The sequence below is a fragment of the Schistocerca serialis genome, chromosome 1 (genome assembly GCF_023864345.2).
Source record: "Schistocerca serialis cubense isolate TAMUIC-IGC-003099 chromosome 1, iqSchSeri2.2, whole genome shotgun sequence".
In the NCBI taxonomy this organism is placed as follows: Eukaryota; Metazoa; Arthropoda; class Insecta; order Orthoptera; family Acrididae; genus Schistocerca; species Schistocerca serialis.
Genome location: NC_064638.1, coordinates 319,592,643 through 319,610,357, shown reverse-complemented (window position 1 = coordinate 319,610,357; position 17,715 = coordinate 319,592,643).

Genomic DNA, 17,715 nt, shown 5'->3' with positions numbered 1-17,715 from the left:
GATCCACCACTATCCGGCACAAAAACGTGGCGTTCCCAACACCTTCGTCCACCGTGCTAAAGTCGTCTCAGACATTGAAAATCTGCCACTAGAACTAAGTCAGTGCCGGGTAAACGCCTATAATCACCGTCTTGTATCACAGGTTATTTCTGGTGAGACACTCAGGAAAAACATCACCGGAAGAGAATAAGGAAGTTGCATCTTTGCCTTTCTGCGGCACAGTGTCTGGAGAGATTAGTCGGCTCCTGAAGAGACAAGACATCTCATCAGTGTTCAGACCCCCAACAGAAAATACAACTCATGAGGCCCCTGAAGAACGATCTAGGAATTAGAACGCCTGACATATTTAAAATACCATGTCAGTGTGGCTGCTAGTACGTCGGCCAAACAGTACGCGCTATGGAGCAACGCCAGAAAAATCAGCGGTGTCAGAACATCTGTCATTGTGATTATTAACGAATTTTGAGATGGCGTCATAAGAGAAGCAGTAGAAATAAAAATGTCTGAAAATAGCATCATCAAGGACGGCAGTTTGCAGCTCACCATACCCTGCAACTCGGCCTTTGCGAGTTTGAAGCGGGCGCAGGACGTGAGTTGGTGAAGAAGGGGGCAACAGGACGTCACAGCCAGCAGCGCTGCTATAACGCCGGGGCGACACGGCTAATCACCACTTGACAATGGCCGCGGAGAGCTCGGTCGAAAGTTCGTGAGATTTTACTAAAAAATCTTTTTCTGTACTTTACGACAAGAGTGACTCACCTGACTTTTTCCCCTGAACCCTTCATATCTACCTACGGTTGCCGAAGTCATTAATTGCTCCTCCACTGTACTTCGAGTGTGGGTCAGCGCGAGACGCAAATCTCAGCAGCTACGCGTACGAGTGGCTATTACTGCCCGGGGAGGGAGCAAGGGAGGGAGTAGGGGGTGGAGTGGGGGTCAGGGAGTGTGTAGATGGGCGACTATCAGGCGCAGTTAATGCCCGAGGGCTGTTTGTTACCGGTCAGCGGGCTTTATTTACCTAAGCGCACCAGCGCCGCCGCGCTCCGACATCAAAGCGGCGTCGTGCCATCAGCGCCCTCGCGGAGCCTTCGGCGGTCTGCAGAACCACAGCCGGCAGGCACACGTCCACAGGCTCCTCTGCTGGTCCCAGGGTCGCAGCGCGCGGCGCACTTAACGGCCGGCCTTCCTACTGACCACTCGCTGCGTTTACCGGCAGTGGGTCCCTAGACAGCTACCTGTTTAAAACTAGAAGAATCCGTAAGCACAAGGTAGGTATCATCGCCGCACTGCTTTACAGAGCGTAGCCCAATGTTACAGCGAGCCGGTTACGGACCGGACCTTCAGTTCAACTTGCAAAGTCAAGCCACAGTAAAGTTACAAGAAAGGCAATCATGTAAGTTGATGAAACTTCCTGGTAGATTAAAACTGTGTGCCGGACCGAGACTCGAACTCGGGAGGGCTTCTGTAAAGTTTGGAAGGTAGGAGACGAGGTACTGGCAGAAGTAAAGCTGTGAGGTCTGGGCGTGAGCCGTGCTTGGGTAGCGCAGATGGTAGAGCACTTGCCCGCGAAAGGCAAAGGTCCCGAGTCCGAGTCTCGGTCCGGCACACATGTTTTAATCTGCCGGGAAGTTTCATATCAGCGGACACTCCGCTACAGAGTGAAAATCTCATTCTGGTATGTAAGTTAATGTTCCCCTGGCAGCTAAGCAACATTTCCTTGATAAATTTTGTTTTTTGCTTCTGGACAAAAAGTTATTTTGTGTGGTCAGGATAAAGTGGACATCCATTATGCTTAAATGTTGTGAATGAAACATGTAACTCCTACAAATGGAGGCCATAAATAAAGTAAATTTAAAAAAGTAAATAAGGGATGTAGCACTGGTAGAGCGTACTCTTTCTGGTGCTTGTACGGAGCAAAAAGCACGCTTGCGTAGAAAGGTATGCTGGTCACTTTGCACTCTGTGCGTAACGTGTGTTAGTAATTAGGTCGTTCGTTCGTTCCTGTTATGCGTACAGCTGACATAATTCAGCCGGTGACGAAGAGCCAGCCGTGCGAGCTTCTTTCCTTCGCAGCTTCACGGTTAAAAACAAGAGAGCTATGGCCACTGACATGGAGAATCTCCTTCCTTGAAATCTAGTTGAAATGCAGGTATGTGCTTCACACATTGGGGACAAACATACATCAGAAGAGTAAGCATGCGAGTACCAAACTACCTGGATACTACTTTCGTCTGTTCTCTAATTTGCAACAAAAGCACCCAAAAAGCAAAGCAAGAAATGATTGCTAAAACAATATTTTGGGAAACGTGAGTAATACTACATGTGGATTCCGTAGTACACAGCGATGACATCTATACATGGTGTTTCTTGTACTACACATTTGAATACATTATGTCCTGCCACTCCAGAACTTTGGACATTATTCTCAACAAAGTGTGAGGATGTTGGCTGTGTACGCCTTACTCTGCTGGAGAACCAACACTGTTTAGCTTGAATAGCTCCAAGTATCCAAATACCTAGTCAAAAGAATAATACGGCACTGACCTCTCTGGCTTACTGTTGATGGGGACGTTTAACAGCACACCGGTCTGGGATCAAGAAATAGTGTCCTAAAATCACCAAAGGTATTTGCAGAAAAACCATGGTTAGTCTAAAAGTGGTAAGGAAACTATTATAATCTAAGATTAGTGTCTGATATTGGATGTAGCCTTCCTTCTGCAGACGAATATGGATGATGTGGAAGTGAGTCCGGTGGCACAAAATGCAGAACGTTTCCCGAAGAAGGAAGGAAGGGGACTAGGTAGATCAGTGCTTAACATTCCGTCTGCGACGAAATGAAAGACGAAACACAAACTCGAATTAGAGAAGTATGGGCAAAGAAGTTAACGTTATCTTTTTGTAACGAGTAATTCGGGAATTTTCCTTTAGTGGCTCAAAAAACCAAGGAAGTTTTTAATCTGGAGGGCGAATGGGGGTATCCTACACAATGTAATTGTCTCCGAATCCGCGACGGCAGAACTCACTTCGGCCTCTACGGCTCAACACACCACTTCGCTCGCGAATGAGCGATTGCCGCCTTTCGATCCTCTGAGAGTGCTAATCCAACGTAACTGGTTTGATAAGGCTCGACGCGATTCCCTTTCCTGTAGCAGTCTCTTCACCTCACCAAAAATCCTCAATTATTTTTCCATACACTCTTATCTCTCACAGAAATGACATCATAAATACGTGGACACGTGGTTCATCAGAGCTGCGGAACACAATCAACAAAAAATATTTTGGACTCTAATCCATGTCTTCTATTTTTACATCTACAGCGTCCTCTAGTCCACTGAAGTCACCTTCTGATATGTGTGTCCTACCATTCAATCCATTCTTTTAGTTTATGTTTTCCATATATTCCTTTCTTCGCTTAATTTGCGGAGAACTGTTACCTTCACTTTATTTTCAGTACGTTCTATAACACTACCGTTCGAACGCTTCCGATTTTGCTACACTCCATGATTCAGTTCCCGACAAAGATTTACTTAGGACTTACATTTTCATAGATTCCTTTCACAAGGCCTTCATTTGACGCCAGTAAACTTCTTTACCTGTTCTAGTCTGCTTGTTATGACCTCCTTGCCCCGTCCGACATGAATTATTTTGCTTTCGAGCCAGTAGAATTGCTTTATTTCATCTACACTGTGGTCTGTAAATTTGGTGTTTAGGGTCCACCTTCCTCAGTCAGCCTACAAAATAAGTGGTATTTACGATTTTTTTGGAGAAATTAATGGAGCAGTCAATAGAAATCTTGTTGTGCATTATTTATTTATTCTTGGAGAACATTTTTTGATTTTTTAAAGAAATTCAGTTATCATTAAGCCTCCCACCAGGGGAGATAAGACTGCCCACCCAAAATGAGGAGTTTCCATGACGGCAGTATTGCTGTCTGCTAATCTTGTCTGAAATCAAAAAACAATTTTCTTAATCTAAAGAATACTGCGCACGGAATACTAGCGGTTTTTAATGTTTGAAAAAAAAATAGTGAAATGGCAGACGTTTGGAACGAAGATGTAGTTTTGTGGTGTGTTTTTGATCATGTTTTTTGCAATAACTAATAAATGGATTAAAATAAAATAATTAGCCTATTAGCGGATATGCCCGCGGAGTAATTCAACCAATTTTCTGAAAGATAGTAATAATAGTAATAATAATCTCGTGTGGCTCACTGGCCTCGTGCAAGTCTTTCAGTTTACGTCGTCGAATGCGTATCCCTAAGCCACCCCAGTCATTCAACCGGTCAAAGGAACCGAGTCGCTCCTGGCCACTTTTCAGAGCGTTGAGAGATAAAGGCTGGATTAAAATGCAGACTCCAAGCTTATTTTATTAGAGTACCTGCCGTCCATCCCACCAGCCTCAGATACAGTGTATTTCAGGTCGACGGAATTTACCGCGGGAACATTAATAAACACAGTAAAGTCACAATTCGTTTGCAGTACTTCGCGGGCTTGTCTGCAAGTTGTAGTAGGGTAATTATTTTAATTTAATTACTTCATTAGTTACTGCAACCAACGAGACCAAAAACACATGACAAGACTACAGGTTTGTTTTCAAATGTCCGGCATTGTATTATACTTTCAAATTTCAAAAAGTGTGCCATTTCTTCCACTTGAAATATCCTACAGATTAAGAAAATTGATTGTTTTTTGATTTCAGATAATATTTGCCGACTGCAGGACTTCCGTCAAGGACTCACCTCATTTTTGACAGATCAAATTTAACTCCTCGGATGGGGAGGGGGGGGGGGGGTGAGGTTCCATGAGGACTGAATTATTAAAAAAAATCACCAAGTGTTGTACAAAAATCAATAAATGATGTGCTAAAAAATTAGCGTTGATTGAATCACTAGTTTTACAAAAAAAAACCCTAGAAATTGCTTATGTTATAACCTGACTGAGGAGAACGTACCTTTAAGTTTGTCGCTGATCCAATTTCTGCTGTTGTTGGTTTGCTATCAATTCATGTTTTGTGTTCAATAGATTGTTCATCCCCGTCCAATGCAGTTTTTCCTCACTTTCACAGAGGACAGTACTTTCATCATCAAATCTTGTCAACGATATCCATTCATCCTTAATTTTAATACTGTTTCTGAAATTTTAATTTAATTAATTTTTTTCGATGTAAAGGCTGAAAAATAGGGGAGAAGACTGCTTCTCTGCCTTTTAATCCGAGCATTTCTCTCTTGATCTCTCGTGCTTACTCAGGGTGGGGTAAATGAAAGTGGTCCACAAAATAGGGCTCAAGGGGGACAAAGAAACACAGTAAAGGAAAGGAAATATTGTACCAATCTGACCGTAGCAGATTTTTGAAAGTGACTGACATTCATCTCTTGGCATTTTTAGGCCCTGGTCAGAAAGTTGCTGAAGGTGGATCGAAGCTGGACTGCTGGAATTTCTTCAGCCTCATTCTAAATGTTCTGCCGCATTTTTTGATGACTATGAGGTTTGTTGGCATGCACCTTAGACTTGAGGCTTTCCAGACAAATTAATCACACACTGACAGATCAGACGATCTGGGTGGCCAGCTCGGGCCGCAACCAGACTCACCTCTGTTAACAACTCTGTCAAGCGTGAAGATTGTGTAAACATGCTGCAAGGCTCATCCGGCTGTATGGGCAGTTGATCCACCCTGTTGGAAGAAACTGAAGGTCTTTTCCTCCTCCGTTAATGCTGCAACAAATGGTTTCAAAGTTTTGGCAATGTAACACTCCGAATTCAGCGTGTGGTGATAGAAGATGGCACTTATAATGCGGAGTGCAGACACTTCACATCAAACCCCAATATTCTGACCGTGCAACGGTGTTCCGGAAAGTTATGCGGATTTTTCAGTTGCCCAGTACCTGCGATTCTGTGAGTTAACGTAACGACTCTGGTGAAACCAAGCTTCATCAGACATGAGGAACAGATCCATGTCCAAATCATTCATTGTTATCTTAAAGTCTATTATTGTTATCTCAGTGAACAACCACTCACAAAACTGGAGGCGATGAGAAACTTCTGCCTGTTTGAAAGCAAGAACGACAGATACCCGGTAGTGATGCATCTAAAAGCTGTAAATTCATCTAAATACCTAGGTATTACAATTATGAACAACTTAAATTGGAAGGCACACATAGAAAATGTTATGGGGAAGGTTAACGAGAGACTGCGTTTTATTGGCAGGACAATTAGATAATGTAACAGACATGCTAAGGAGACTGCCTACACCGCACTTGTCCGTCCTCTTTTAAAATACTGCTACGCGGTGTGGGATCCTTACCAGATAGGACGGACGGAGTACATCGAAAAAGTTCAAACAAACGCAGCACGTTTTGTATTATCGCGAAACATGGGAGAGAGTGTCACAGAAATGATTCAGGATCTGGGTTGGAAATCATTAAAAGAAAGGCGTTTCTCGTTGCGACGGAATCTTCTCACGAAATTCGAATCACCAACTTTCTCCTCCGAATGCGAAAATATTTTGTTGACACCGACCTACACAGGGAGGAACGATCACCAAGATAAAATAAGGGAAATCAGAGCTCGTATGGAAAGATATAAGTGTTCATTATTTCCGCGCGCTGTACGAGATTGGAACAATAGAGAATTGTGAAGGTGGCTCGATGAACCCACTGCCAGGCACTCAATTGTGATTTACAGAGCACCCATGCAGATGTAGATGTAGACAGGTCCAGAAGGAGTATTCATCTGCATGATCGACGTGATATGCCGGTCTCTTGCGACATCTTGCTTATCTAACTGGTTTGGCAGGAGTCTGCAGCATTTTCTGGGGAACTGCAGCCACATTCTCTGGTGCGAGCACTTTTCGGAATGTTTTTTGGCTTGTTCAGAACAGGTCCTGTCTTATGCTATTCTCGGACTAAGCGCTGTATGGGAGTCTTTGCTGGCACTTTGAGACATTTAAACTTCTCAGCAGACAATTGACCACACAGTATCCGTGATTTTGTTGTCACGCAACTTTCCACAACGAACACTTGCTCCACTGTGAGTACCATCGTTTCCTCTGCACTGCTCCACTGACACTGACAGAGCCCGCACTACACTCTGAGCCGGTGTGGATCAAGTGGCGGGCGCAGCCCCGAATCCTCCCGCGGTCAGAAAAATGGTACCGAATCCTCCCAAGCCAGCGAGGGTCTGAAAAACGATGGGACCGAATGCTCCCGTTTGAAGCAGGTAGCAGTTCTTAACGTTATGAACACTCCAAGCAGGCAAAGGAAAGCATATGAAGTTACAGTGGAAGATTTAAAAATTTTCGCGTGTATTGTATGTTTAAAAGTTTTATCTTTTATCTTATTGAGATAAAGTCAAGCAGGCACAGTACCAACGACTTAGTCCCGCTCAAGGCCACGCGCAAAGCGTGCATAAGTGAATCAATATTTTTTGTTTGAAACATGGGAGGGGTAGGGGAAGGAGATAACGAGCATGGCAGAGATAATTATATTATTGTCTATAATGCAACATACAATGTCTCAGTTTGGAAGGATTTGGTCCTGTTACCTACTCACCTACATGGTTTCGGGAGGATTAGGGACTGCGCCCCACATAGCGAGCGTACACGTTGTGTGCAACTCAGGGGATGGGGCTGTATGCTTATATTCACTTCCAGTCGTATCCACTTACACGCGTCAACCTTTATTTGCCCCACCTTGTACATCACTCATGGTTCTTGCACATAATATTCTCTATTACTAGTCTTTATTTGTAGCGTATACCAATTTTTATAAGGATTTCAAACATTTTACACCGCTATAGGACAGCTTTTACTGTATCTTTTCAGTCATCCTCAGGAAGAGTGCAGTTTAAAGTCAACCAATGAAACTGAACCTCGGGTACTTAGTTGTGCAAGTAACTTGTTGTAACACACCGCGGTTTCTCGCTCGCCCACGCTGTGGCTTTCGTGGCTGTACTCTGATCTCACGCATCGTGTCACTGCGGCGTGTTCCTGAATATGACATCTTTTTGTTTTGATATGAGCGAACGTCCTCGTCTTCGAGGAAACCAGATGTCCGTTGTCGTCTCCTGTCTGCCGCAGTGCGCCAGGAAATGGTAGCGTGCGCCACGCGTTGCGCCGGTCGAGTTTACCGTAAATACGAGGAAGACGGAAACGCAAAATTCTGGTAATTCTAACTGGATTGTGCAGCCAGACTTCCTCCCAAACGACAGCGGTGTCGCAGTGCGTATTTTTCTTCCTGGTTTCAGTTAAGAGGTCAGTCTAAATAAGCCAATCCTAAAATATAGGTATAGTAGCCTTCGGCTGGAAGATTAGAGAGTCACAATTGAAATTAATCACATGAGAGTAATACGAATTTATGAAGGAGTGGCTCATTCGTATTACTGTCAGAAAATAATTTCCGCTACACTTGCAGCGGAGTTCCATCTTTAGAAACAATTCATTATACCATGACCCGAATTCTCTTTATCAACTAGGCACGTTTGTAATTCCATCCCTAAGGAAGGATAACGAGTCGGGGCGTCGAATGTTAGATGCTTGAGCGTTGTAGGGAAACTAGAAAATCTGAAAAGGGAAATGCAAAGGTTCAATCTAGATATAGTAGGGGTCAGTGAAGTCAAGTGGAAGGAAGACAAGGATTTCTGGTCAGATGAGTATCGGGTAATATCAACAGCAGCAGAAAATGTTATAACAGGTGTAGGATTAGTTATGAATAGGAAGGTAGGGCAGAGGGTGTGTTACTGTGAACAGTTCAGCGATAGTTAAGATATAAATGCCGACGTCGCAAGCTGAAGATGAAGAGATAGAGAAAGTGTGTGAGGATATTGAAAGGGTAATACAATATGTAAAGGGATATGAAAACCTAATAGCCATGGAAAACTGGAATGCAGTTGTGGGGGAATGAGTAGAAGAATAGGTTACAGGGCTTGAGAAAAGGAATGAGAGAGGAGAAAGACTAATTGAATTCTGTAAGAAGTTTCAGCTGGTAATAGCGAATACTCTGTTCAAGAATCACAGGAGGAGGAAGTATACTTGGAAAAGGTCGGGTGATATGGGAACATTTCAGTTAGATTACATCATGGTCAGACAGAGATTCCGATATCAGATACTGGATTGTAAGGCGTACCCAGGAGCAGATATAGACTCAGATCACAACATAGTAGTGATGAGGAGTAGGCTGAAGTTTGAGAGATTAGTCAGGAAGAATCAATATGCAAAGAAGTGTGATACGAAAGTATTAAGGAATGACGATACACGCTTGAAGTTTTCTAAGGCTATAGATACTGCAATGAGGAATAGCTCAGTAGGCAATACAGTTGAAGAGGAATGGACATCTCTAAAAAGGGCCATCACAGAAGTTGGGAAGGAAAACATAGGGACAAAGAATGTAACTGCGAAGAAACAATGGGTAATAGAAGAAATACTTCAATTGATCCATGAAAGGAGGAAGTACAAAAATGTTCCGGGAAACTCAGAAATATAGAAATACAATTCGCTGAGGAATGAAATAAATAGGAAGTGCAGGGCAGCTAAGACGAAATGACTGCAGGAAAAATGTGAAGACATCGAAAAGCCAATGATAGTAGAAAGGACTGACTATAGCATATACGAAAGTTAAAACAATCTTCTGTGACATTAAAAGCAGGGGTGATAACATTAAGTGTGCAACGGGAATTCCACTGTTAAATGCAGGGGAGAGTGCGGATAGGTGGAAAGAATACATTGAAAGCCTCTATGAGGGGGAAGAATTGTCTGATGTGATATAAGAAGAAACAGGAGTCGATTTAGAACAGACAGGGGATCAAGTATCAGAATCAGAATTTAACAAAGCTTTGGAGGACTTCAGATTAAATAAAGCATTATGGATAGATAACATTCCATCAGAATTTCATTGGGGGAAGTGGCAACAAAACGACTATACACGTTGGTGTGTAGAATGTATGAATCTGGCTACATACAATCTGACTTTCGGAAAAGCATCATCCACACAATGATGGCAAAAGATGGCAAAAGCTGACAAGTGCGATAATTACCGCAGAATCATCTTATCAGCTCATGCATCCAATTTGCTTACAAGAATAATATACAGAAGACTGGAAAAGAAAATTGAGGATGCGCTATATGATGATCAGTTTGACTTTACGAAAGGTAAAGCCGCGAGAGAGGCAGTTCTGACGTTGCAGTTAATAATGAAAGCAAGACTAAAGAAAAATCAAGACATGTTCATAGGATTTGTCGACCTGGAAAAAGCGTTCGACAATGTAAAATGGTGCAAGCTTTCGAAATTCTGAGAAAAGTAGGGGTAAGCTGTAGGGAGAGACGGTTCATATAGAACACGTACAACAGCCAAGAAGGAATAATAAGAGTGGACGACCAAGAACGAAGTGCTCGTGTTGAAAAGGTGTAAGACAAGTATGTAGCCTTTCGCCCCTACCGTTCAATCTCTACGGCGGGGAAGCAATGATGGAAATAAAATAAAGGTTCAGAAGTAGGATAAAAATTCATGGTGAAAGGATATCAATGATACGATTCGCTAATGACATTGCTATCCTGAGTGAAAGCGTGATTTCCTGAAGGGAATGAACAGTAATGAGTACACAGTATGGGCTGAGAGTAAATCGAAGAAAGACGAAGGCAATGAGAAGTAGTAGAAGTAAGAACAGCGAGAAACTTAACATCAGGATTGATGGTCACGAAATAGATGAAGTTAAAGAACTCCGCTGCCTAGGGAGTAAAATAACCAATGAAGGGTATTCCTGGCCAAGAGAAGTCTACTAATGTCAAATATCTGCCTTAATTTGAGGAAGAAATTTCTGAGAATGTACGTCTCAAGTACAGCATTGTATGGTAATGAAACACTGACTGTGGGAAGACCGGAACAGAATGTAATCGAAGCATTTGAGATGTGGTGCTGCAGGGGAATGTTAAAAATGAAGTGGACAGATAAGGTAATTAATGAGGAGGTTCTGCGCAGAATCGGAGAGGAAAGGAATATGTGGAAAACACTGATAAGGAGATGGGACAGAATGACAGGACATCTGTTAAGACATGAGGGAATGACTTCCATGGTACTAGAGGGAGCTGTAGGGGGTAAAAGCTGTAGAGGAAGACAGAGATAGGAATACATCCAGCAAATAATTGAGGACATAGGTTGCCAGTGCTACTTTGAGATGAAGAGGTTAGCACAGGAGTCAGAAGACTGACGACAAAAAAAAGAAGAAAAAAGAGGAGTTTCACTTATGAAAAAATCCACATACTGAAAGCTGGGGTCGATACAAATGAGTCCAAAATAATCAGAGTATCTTGAAGAACTTTCGTTTTTCCCAGCATCTGTCAGTTCACATTTCTTTCCCAACGATATTGAATTTTAGCAAGTGTTCACCAATCATACCGAACAAGGGCGGCTAATAAATATCAAAAAATGTTTTACATCACCTTGGTTCCGAGAGTTCCGGAACCTGTACAGAAAATTGGAATAGAGATCAACATAAAAATCATTTCCGCCCTTTTTATTGCTCATGAAAACCACACATTGCATGTTGTACCACCATACAGCGAGACCTTCAGATGTGGTGGTCCAGATTGGTGTACAAACCGGTATCTCTAATACCCAGTAGCACGTCCTCTTGCATTGGTGCAAGCCTGTATTCGTCGTGGCATACTATCCACAAGTTCATCAAAGCAGATTGTCCCACTCCTCAACGGCGATTCGACGCAGATCCCTCAGAGTGGTTGGTGGGTCAAGTCGGCCATAAACAGCCCTTCTCAATCTATCCCAGGCACGTTGATAGGGTTCGTGTCTGGAGAACATGATGGCCACTCTAGTCGAGCGATGTCGTTATCCTGAATGTAGTCATTCTACATCTACGTATACACTCCGCTAGCCACCAAGCGGTGTGTGGCGGAGGTCACAATTCGCGCCAAAGTCATATTTCCTCCGCTCTGTTCCATTCGCGGACGACTGTCTAAACGCCTCTGTACGAGCTCTTATTTCCCTTATCTTTGAATGATGATCATTACGCGATTTGAAAGTTAGTAGTAACAATATATGCTCTACATCCTTGGTGAAGATTGGATTCCAGAATTTAGAGAGCAGTCCCTTCTGTTTAGCGCGTCGTCTATCTGCAAGTGTATCCCACTTCAAGCTTTCTATGAGATTTTTAACCCTCTCGGGCTGGCTAAATGTACCAGTCGCGAATCTTGCCGCTCTTCTTTGGACCTTCTCAATCTCTTGAATCAGACCCAACTGGTAAGGGTCCCATACAGTCATTCACAAGATGTACACGATGGGGGCGCGAATTGTCGTCCACGAAGACGAATTCCTCGCCAATATGCTGCCGATATGGTTCCACTATCGGTCGGAGGATGGCATTCACGTATCGTACAGCGGTTACGGCGCCTTCCATGACCACCAGGAGCTATGTGGGCCCCACATAATTCCACTCCAAGAGAGCAGGGAACTTCCACCTTGCTGCACACCCTGGACAGTGTGTCTAAGGCGGTCAGCCTCACCTGGATGTCTCCAAACACGTTGCATGGGGGCTTATTTAAATGCAAGATTGAAAATATTTTTAATTTTTAGTAGCTGTATGTCCGATTACGCAGTGTCTCGTAATCGGTTGGCCCTGACTAGTATTATTACGCTATCTGACTGCAACAAACAATGTAAGTAGATTTTCGTGAACACAGTTAATTAATTAAGTCCCCAGCAACTATAAAACCTACAAAACCAATAACCACAAGAGTAACTGTTCTGTATGTGGGAGTGTGACTCAACGTCCACATCTGGCACGGTTCTTCTCCAACAAGACAAGAATTTTTAAATACCAATTTGACGTGACAAAAGAAAATTAGAAAAACTATAATTACGCAAGAAAACCAGAATTCACTCTAATACAAGAACACAAGCCAGATGCTTTGTTGACTGAACCTGTAGTGACGCATTATTTCAGATACACAAATAATAAAAGAACATTGTGGTTTTTACCTTCATATATATTGACGAAATGCACACAATAACATCTGCTATCTCTCCCATCAAATAACTGCATAAAACATGGAACAACACTCTTTACTACAACATCTTACTCCGACTTCACGACAAACAGTGCCCACTAGCACATCTCGGCACGAACTCTTAACATATACTGTCCTCTACGAGCTCTCTACTAGCACTGACTGCTATGAACTCTCAACAACCACTGACTTCCACGAGCTCTCTACTAGCACTGTGCTCTCCGATCTCATAACAAGCACTGTGGAGGCGGCTTAATAGTACTCTTTGGCGCAATCTCTGGCGCAGTGGCACAGTGTAGCCACCTTTCAACGTCTGCGACGATTGTCTGCTTGGAGGCATATGTGACACTCATTAGTGAAGAGAACGTGATGCCAATCCTGAGCAGTCCATTCGGCATGTTATTGGGCCTATATGTACCGCGCTGCATGGTGTCGTGGTTCCAAAGATGGACCTCGCCATGGACGTCGGGAGTGAAGTTGCGCATCATGCAGCCTATTGGGCACAGTTTTAGTCGTAACACGATGCCCTGTGGCTGCACGAAATGCGTTATTCAACATGGTGGCGTTGCTGTCAGGGTTGCTCCTAGCCATAATCTTTAGGTAGCGGTCATCCACTGCAGTAGTAGCCCTTGGGCGGCCTGAGAGAGGCATGCCATCGACATTTCTTGTCTCTTTGTATCTCCTCCATGTCCGAATAACATCGCTTTGGTTCACTGCGGGGAGCTTGGACACTAGAAAACTTATGAAATAGTAAGTGATATTCTACGCAGCAGATGCCGAAATCGGCGCTTTTTATGTAAGAAACTGACGCTCAAGTTTAGAGAAAGAATAAATAGAAAGCAAATATACACCGAAAATACAGAAAGCTGAGATACCACAGTGCGCCCGTTCGACGGTTGACGCAGGCGAGCGTCTGCCGGGAGGAGGTTGCGGCTGGAGCAGACTGCTATGCCAGGCGGTCAGAGGAGTGCATCGAGACTGCGCAGCCCACCGGGCGCTGCAGCCGCGACTGCCGGGCGGGTCTCGACTCGCGCTGCCCGCTCAGTCGCGCGAGCCGCACTGGGGTCTCGCCGGGCCGGGCCGGGCGGTCACCACACTGTTGCGGGCGGCGAACGAACTCGCTGCAGCCCGTATGCAATCAGTTTTTTGCTTCGTACAGTATTTACCGACGCAGGACTTAACCTCCGGTGATACATTAAAATAAATTACGGCTGTAACATCAGGAACAAGATGGATGCTTAAATATCCACCGTTGCTTGTAACTGTTAAATCAACTTACTGTTATGTGCATCTACAGATCTCTGCGCCTTACAGTACAGTTATTTTTCTTAGTCACCCTTACAGTTAACGAATTTTTGTAATACTGTATGAAAAAATAGCAAGCACTTAAAAGTTGTCTTTGGTACGCACGGAACAGACAGAAGCTTATATCACGCAGAACTGTTCTCAAATTGCGCATTCTTTCCACAGTTTGATGGTGTCGACATTTTGCGAATAATGCAACATGCCATCATGTAGGACAAATATATATCAGTAGCTGTTAACAAATTTGGTGCATGTTACATAAATTTATGTCTTTTCACTACCATAGGACCAAACATTCAGGATGTCAGTAATGATAAAATATTTACTTAGCATAGCCAATGGAAAAAATGGAAATGAGCGTTTAGCGTCATTGGCCGAGAGGCCCCTTACGGGGCAGGTCCGGCCGCCTTGGTGCAGTCGCCGCATTGGGCGACCTGCGCGCCGTATGGGGATGAAATGATGATGAAGACAACACCCAGTTCCTGAGCGGAGAAAATCTTCGGGGCGGAAGTCTGATGACACCCGTTCAGGCTCTTCGTTGATCCGTTCACTCAGTTTTAACAAGCTGAGCTACTGTGCCGCCTCCACTCAGCATAGCTAGCTAATGTCGCATTTATATCGTAGTGCTGCACATCTGGGAACGTGCCGCGACATAAACTTCCTCTCTCTCAGTTATCGGGAGATGCTTTAGATGACGCACCTATGGACTAGAAATAATGCAAACAGATGCATTGATTTAATTTCCAATTTTTCGCTTAAGACGTTTTAGTGTTTTCTTTCAGTAATGCTGCTTCCCGCAAATGCTTGACAATACTGGGGCACACTGTCATTTGTAAATACGACCTTTTATCCAGTTATGGGAATATTTCAGCGACTCTCAACTTTCTGCTTGACGGTAAACTACAGCCGTGAGTATTTCATATTGGAACTCTTTTTTAAATAAGTTACGGCATGTTTCGGTGATTCCAACAATGGGTGAAGATCACGACAATATTACTGCAAACTATTTTTCGTCAAGGGTGTGGCATAGAACAGTGCTGAAGGAGTGGTTGTTGTATGTAAGGTGACAACTGTTCTGTTGGGACTTTTTCACATTTTGGCCCGATCGGTAACGAACGTAACCTTCAATAGATGGCTTGTAAATCTCCCTAACTTGGTTATGTTAGTTTCAGTTTCGTCCCGTGAATTTTTAGAACTTTTCTCCAACAGACAGGAGCTCTGCAGCAAACAGGATCTGATTATCGCACTGCAACTCTGACGATATTGAATGCATAATAAGAATAAAATAATGCCTTTTAGTGTACGTGTACGTTCGCTTGTCAGCTGTACTTGCGTACGCACCGTCCTCCACATCTGGCCACACTTCAGGGACCACAGCAGCAAGGTATTTGTCTGTCATTTCTTTTCCGTGGCGAGAAATGACTATTGGCTGAGGAAGCACATCTGTTGCACTTTCAGTAGGGTACTATTCTATTTCTGGCAGTGTCTCTGCAAGATTTAGAATGCCTCCTCCTAACCATTTGATGAAGGGCGAGATCTCTTGTAAACACTGTTACGCACTTCTGTTGTGTTCATATCTGTATTACGCATTACTGTGTTACATCCCTTATTTCACATTAGGAGCGGTTTTTTTTTTAACAAAGGCTCAAGAACAGCGTCTACCTAGTATATCAAACCTTCACGATTCTCGGACGAGTGCAGACGATTCAGAAAGCTATTCCGCTCGCGTGGGGCCCGTCGTTCTGGCCTTCCCAGCGTTGTCCATTTCCTTGTTGCACCGATTCCTGTTGACAGCCGGCTCGGCGTAACCGAACGAGTCGCTGGGCCTCGATGTTGCATCAGGACCCACGCACTCTGTTCCCGACACAGCTGAGCTCGACTACCGGCTGTGCGGGCAGCAAGAGCGGTCGACCGCAGGCGGCCTCGGGCGGATAATGTGGCGCTATGCACGGATCTGCAGGGGATACTCCTGCGCTCCGCAATCGGCGAAACAAGAAGCCACGAAGTAAGCTGCTGAGAAGGGAAGTAGATAGCATGGAGAGTTACTGAAAGTCGGGTTTTTTCCGCTGAGTTTGGCAGTTACAGTAGAGTGGCGTAAGTCTGCGCGGCGGGTAAGGCAGCGCAACGCTTGTATCTCAGTTTTAATAATCGAGCAGTTGACTACTCTGCAGAGCACGAAATAGCCTCTGTGGCTGACCCTTTGTCGCCAGTATTCGGTTGTTGTTCTGCTGTTAACGGCTCCGCAATGCGGTAAGAACCGTTTTACGTCATTTTCAGATAAAATTTTATGTCGTAGAAATAGGCTACAACTCAGGCAATAGTGGGCTTGCGAATTTTAACTTTTTCCCATTGTGTACTACGATGTATTGTCAGTTTTGCGACATATTAACACTCGAAATTCCTGCAGTGCGTTTCCATGTGCAGACGAAAGCTGCAGTCTCGTAGTGTGGGACAGGTTTCGGCGTCGCAGGTGGAGTAAAACTGCGTAGTGCGTAATCTTACCCCATCCGTTATGATTATCAGCTTTCTCGTTGATATGAAGCTAGACATGTTTATGAATGTTACAGGTGGACACTATACATAGATAGTAGTATTCAAAGACTATTTTTTTCTCATACAATGTAGGCTTTCACGGCCGATGTTGTCTTCAATCAAAACTTCCGGGCTGAGAGGCCGTGGTCGATGTATAAAATTTCAACCTGACGTTTTGTCTCCATCTGCGGGAGACATCTTCTGAGGTCGTCCGGCTACTGCCACTGAGGATCCATGTTCAAATGGCTCTGAGCACTATGGGACTTAACTTCTAAGGTCATCAGTCAGGATCCATGTACTCTCGCATTTGTAGAGCGCATAGAGGGCACCACCATTCGTCACGTGATGCCGACGGTATGCCTATCTTTGGAAGGCGTCATCACTCTCGGTTAAGAGTAATCGATTGTCATTCTGCTGGTGCAACGTCGATATCCATATTTTGTCCAACTTTAAAACTTCCTCTTTTCTACTGAAATTGTTATGGTGTTTGTGAATTTCTATCGCTTCTCTATACATGCGCGTATGATAATGGGATGTTCGTGCTAGAACGCTTGTCTCATTAAATTTAATTTCATGATTCTCATCTCTAAAACATGCTCAGCTACGGCCGATTTTTCGATGTGTCCTAAGCGACAGTTTCTTTTATGTTCGGCTAAGCGGGTGTTTACACTCCTTTTGGTTGTTCCAATATATACTTGTCCACAACTGCATGGAATTTTGTATACCCCACTGTTGCTAGGGGATGTCGGGCGTCTTTTGCTGTTCTTAAATATTTCTTAATCTTCTTGGTGGGTCTGAAGATTGTTTCGATCCCATACTTGGTCAGAACTTTCCCGACACGGTCCGTAACCTTATTAATAAACGGTAGGA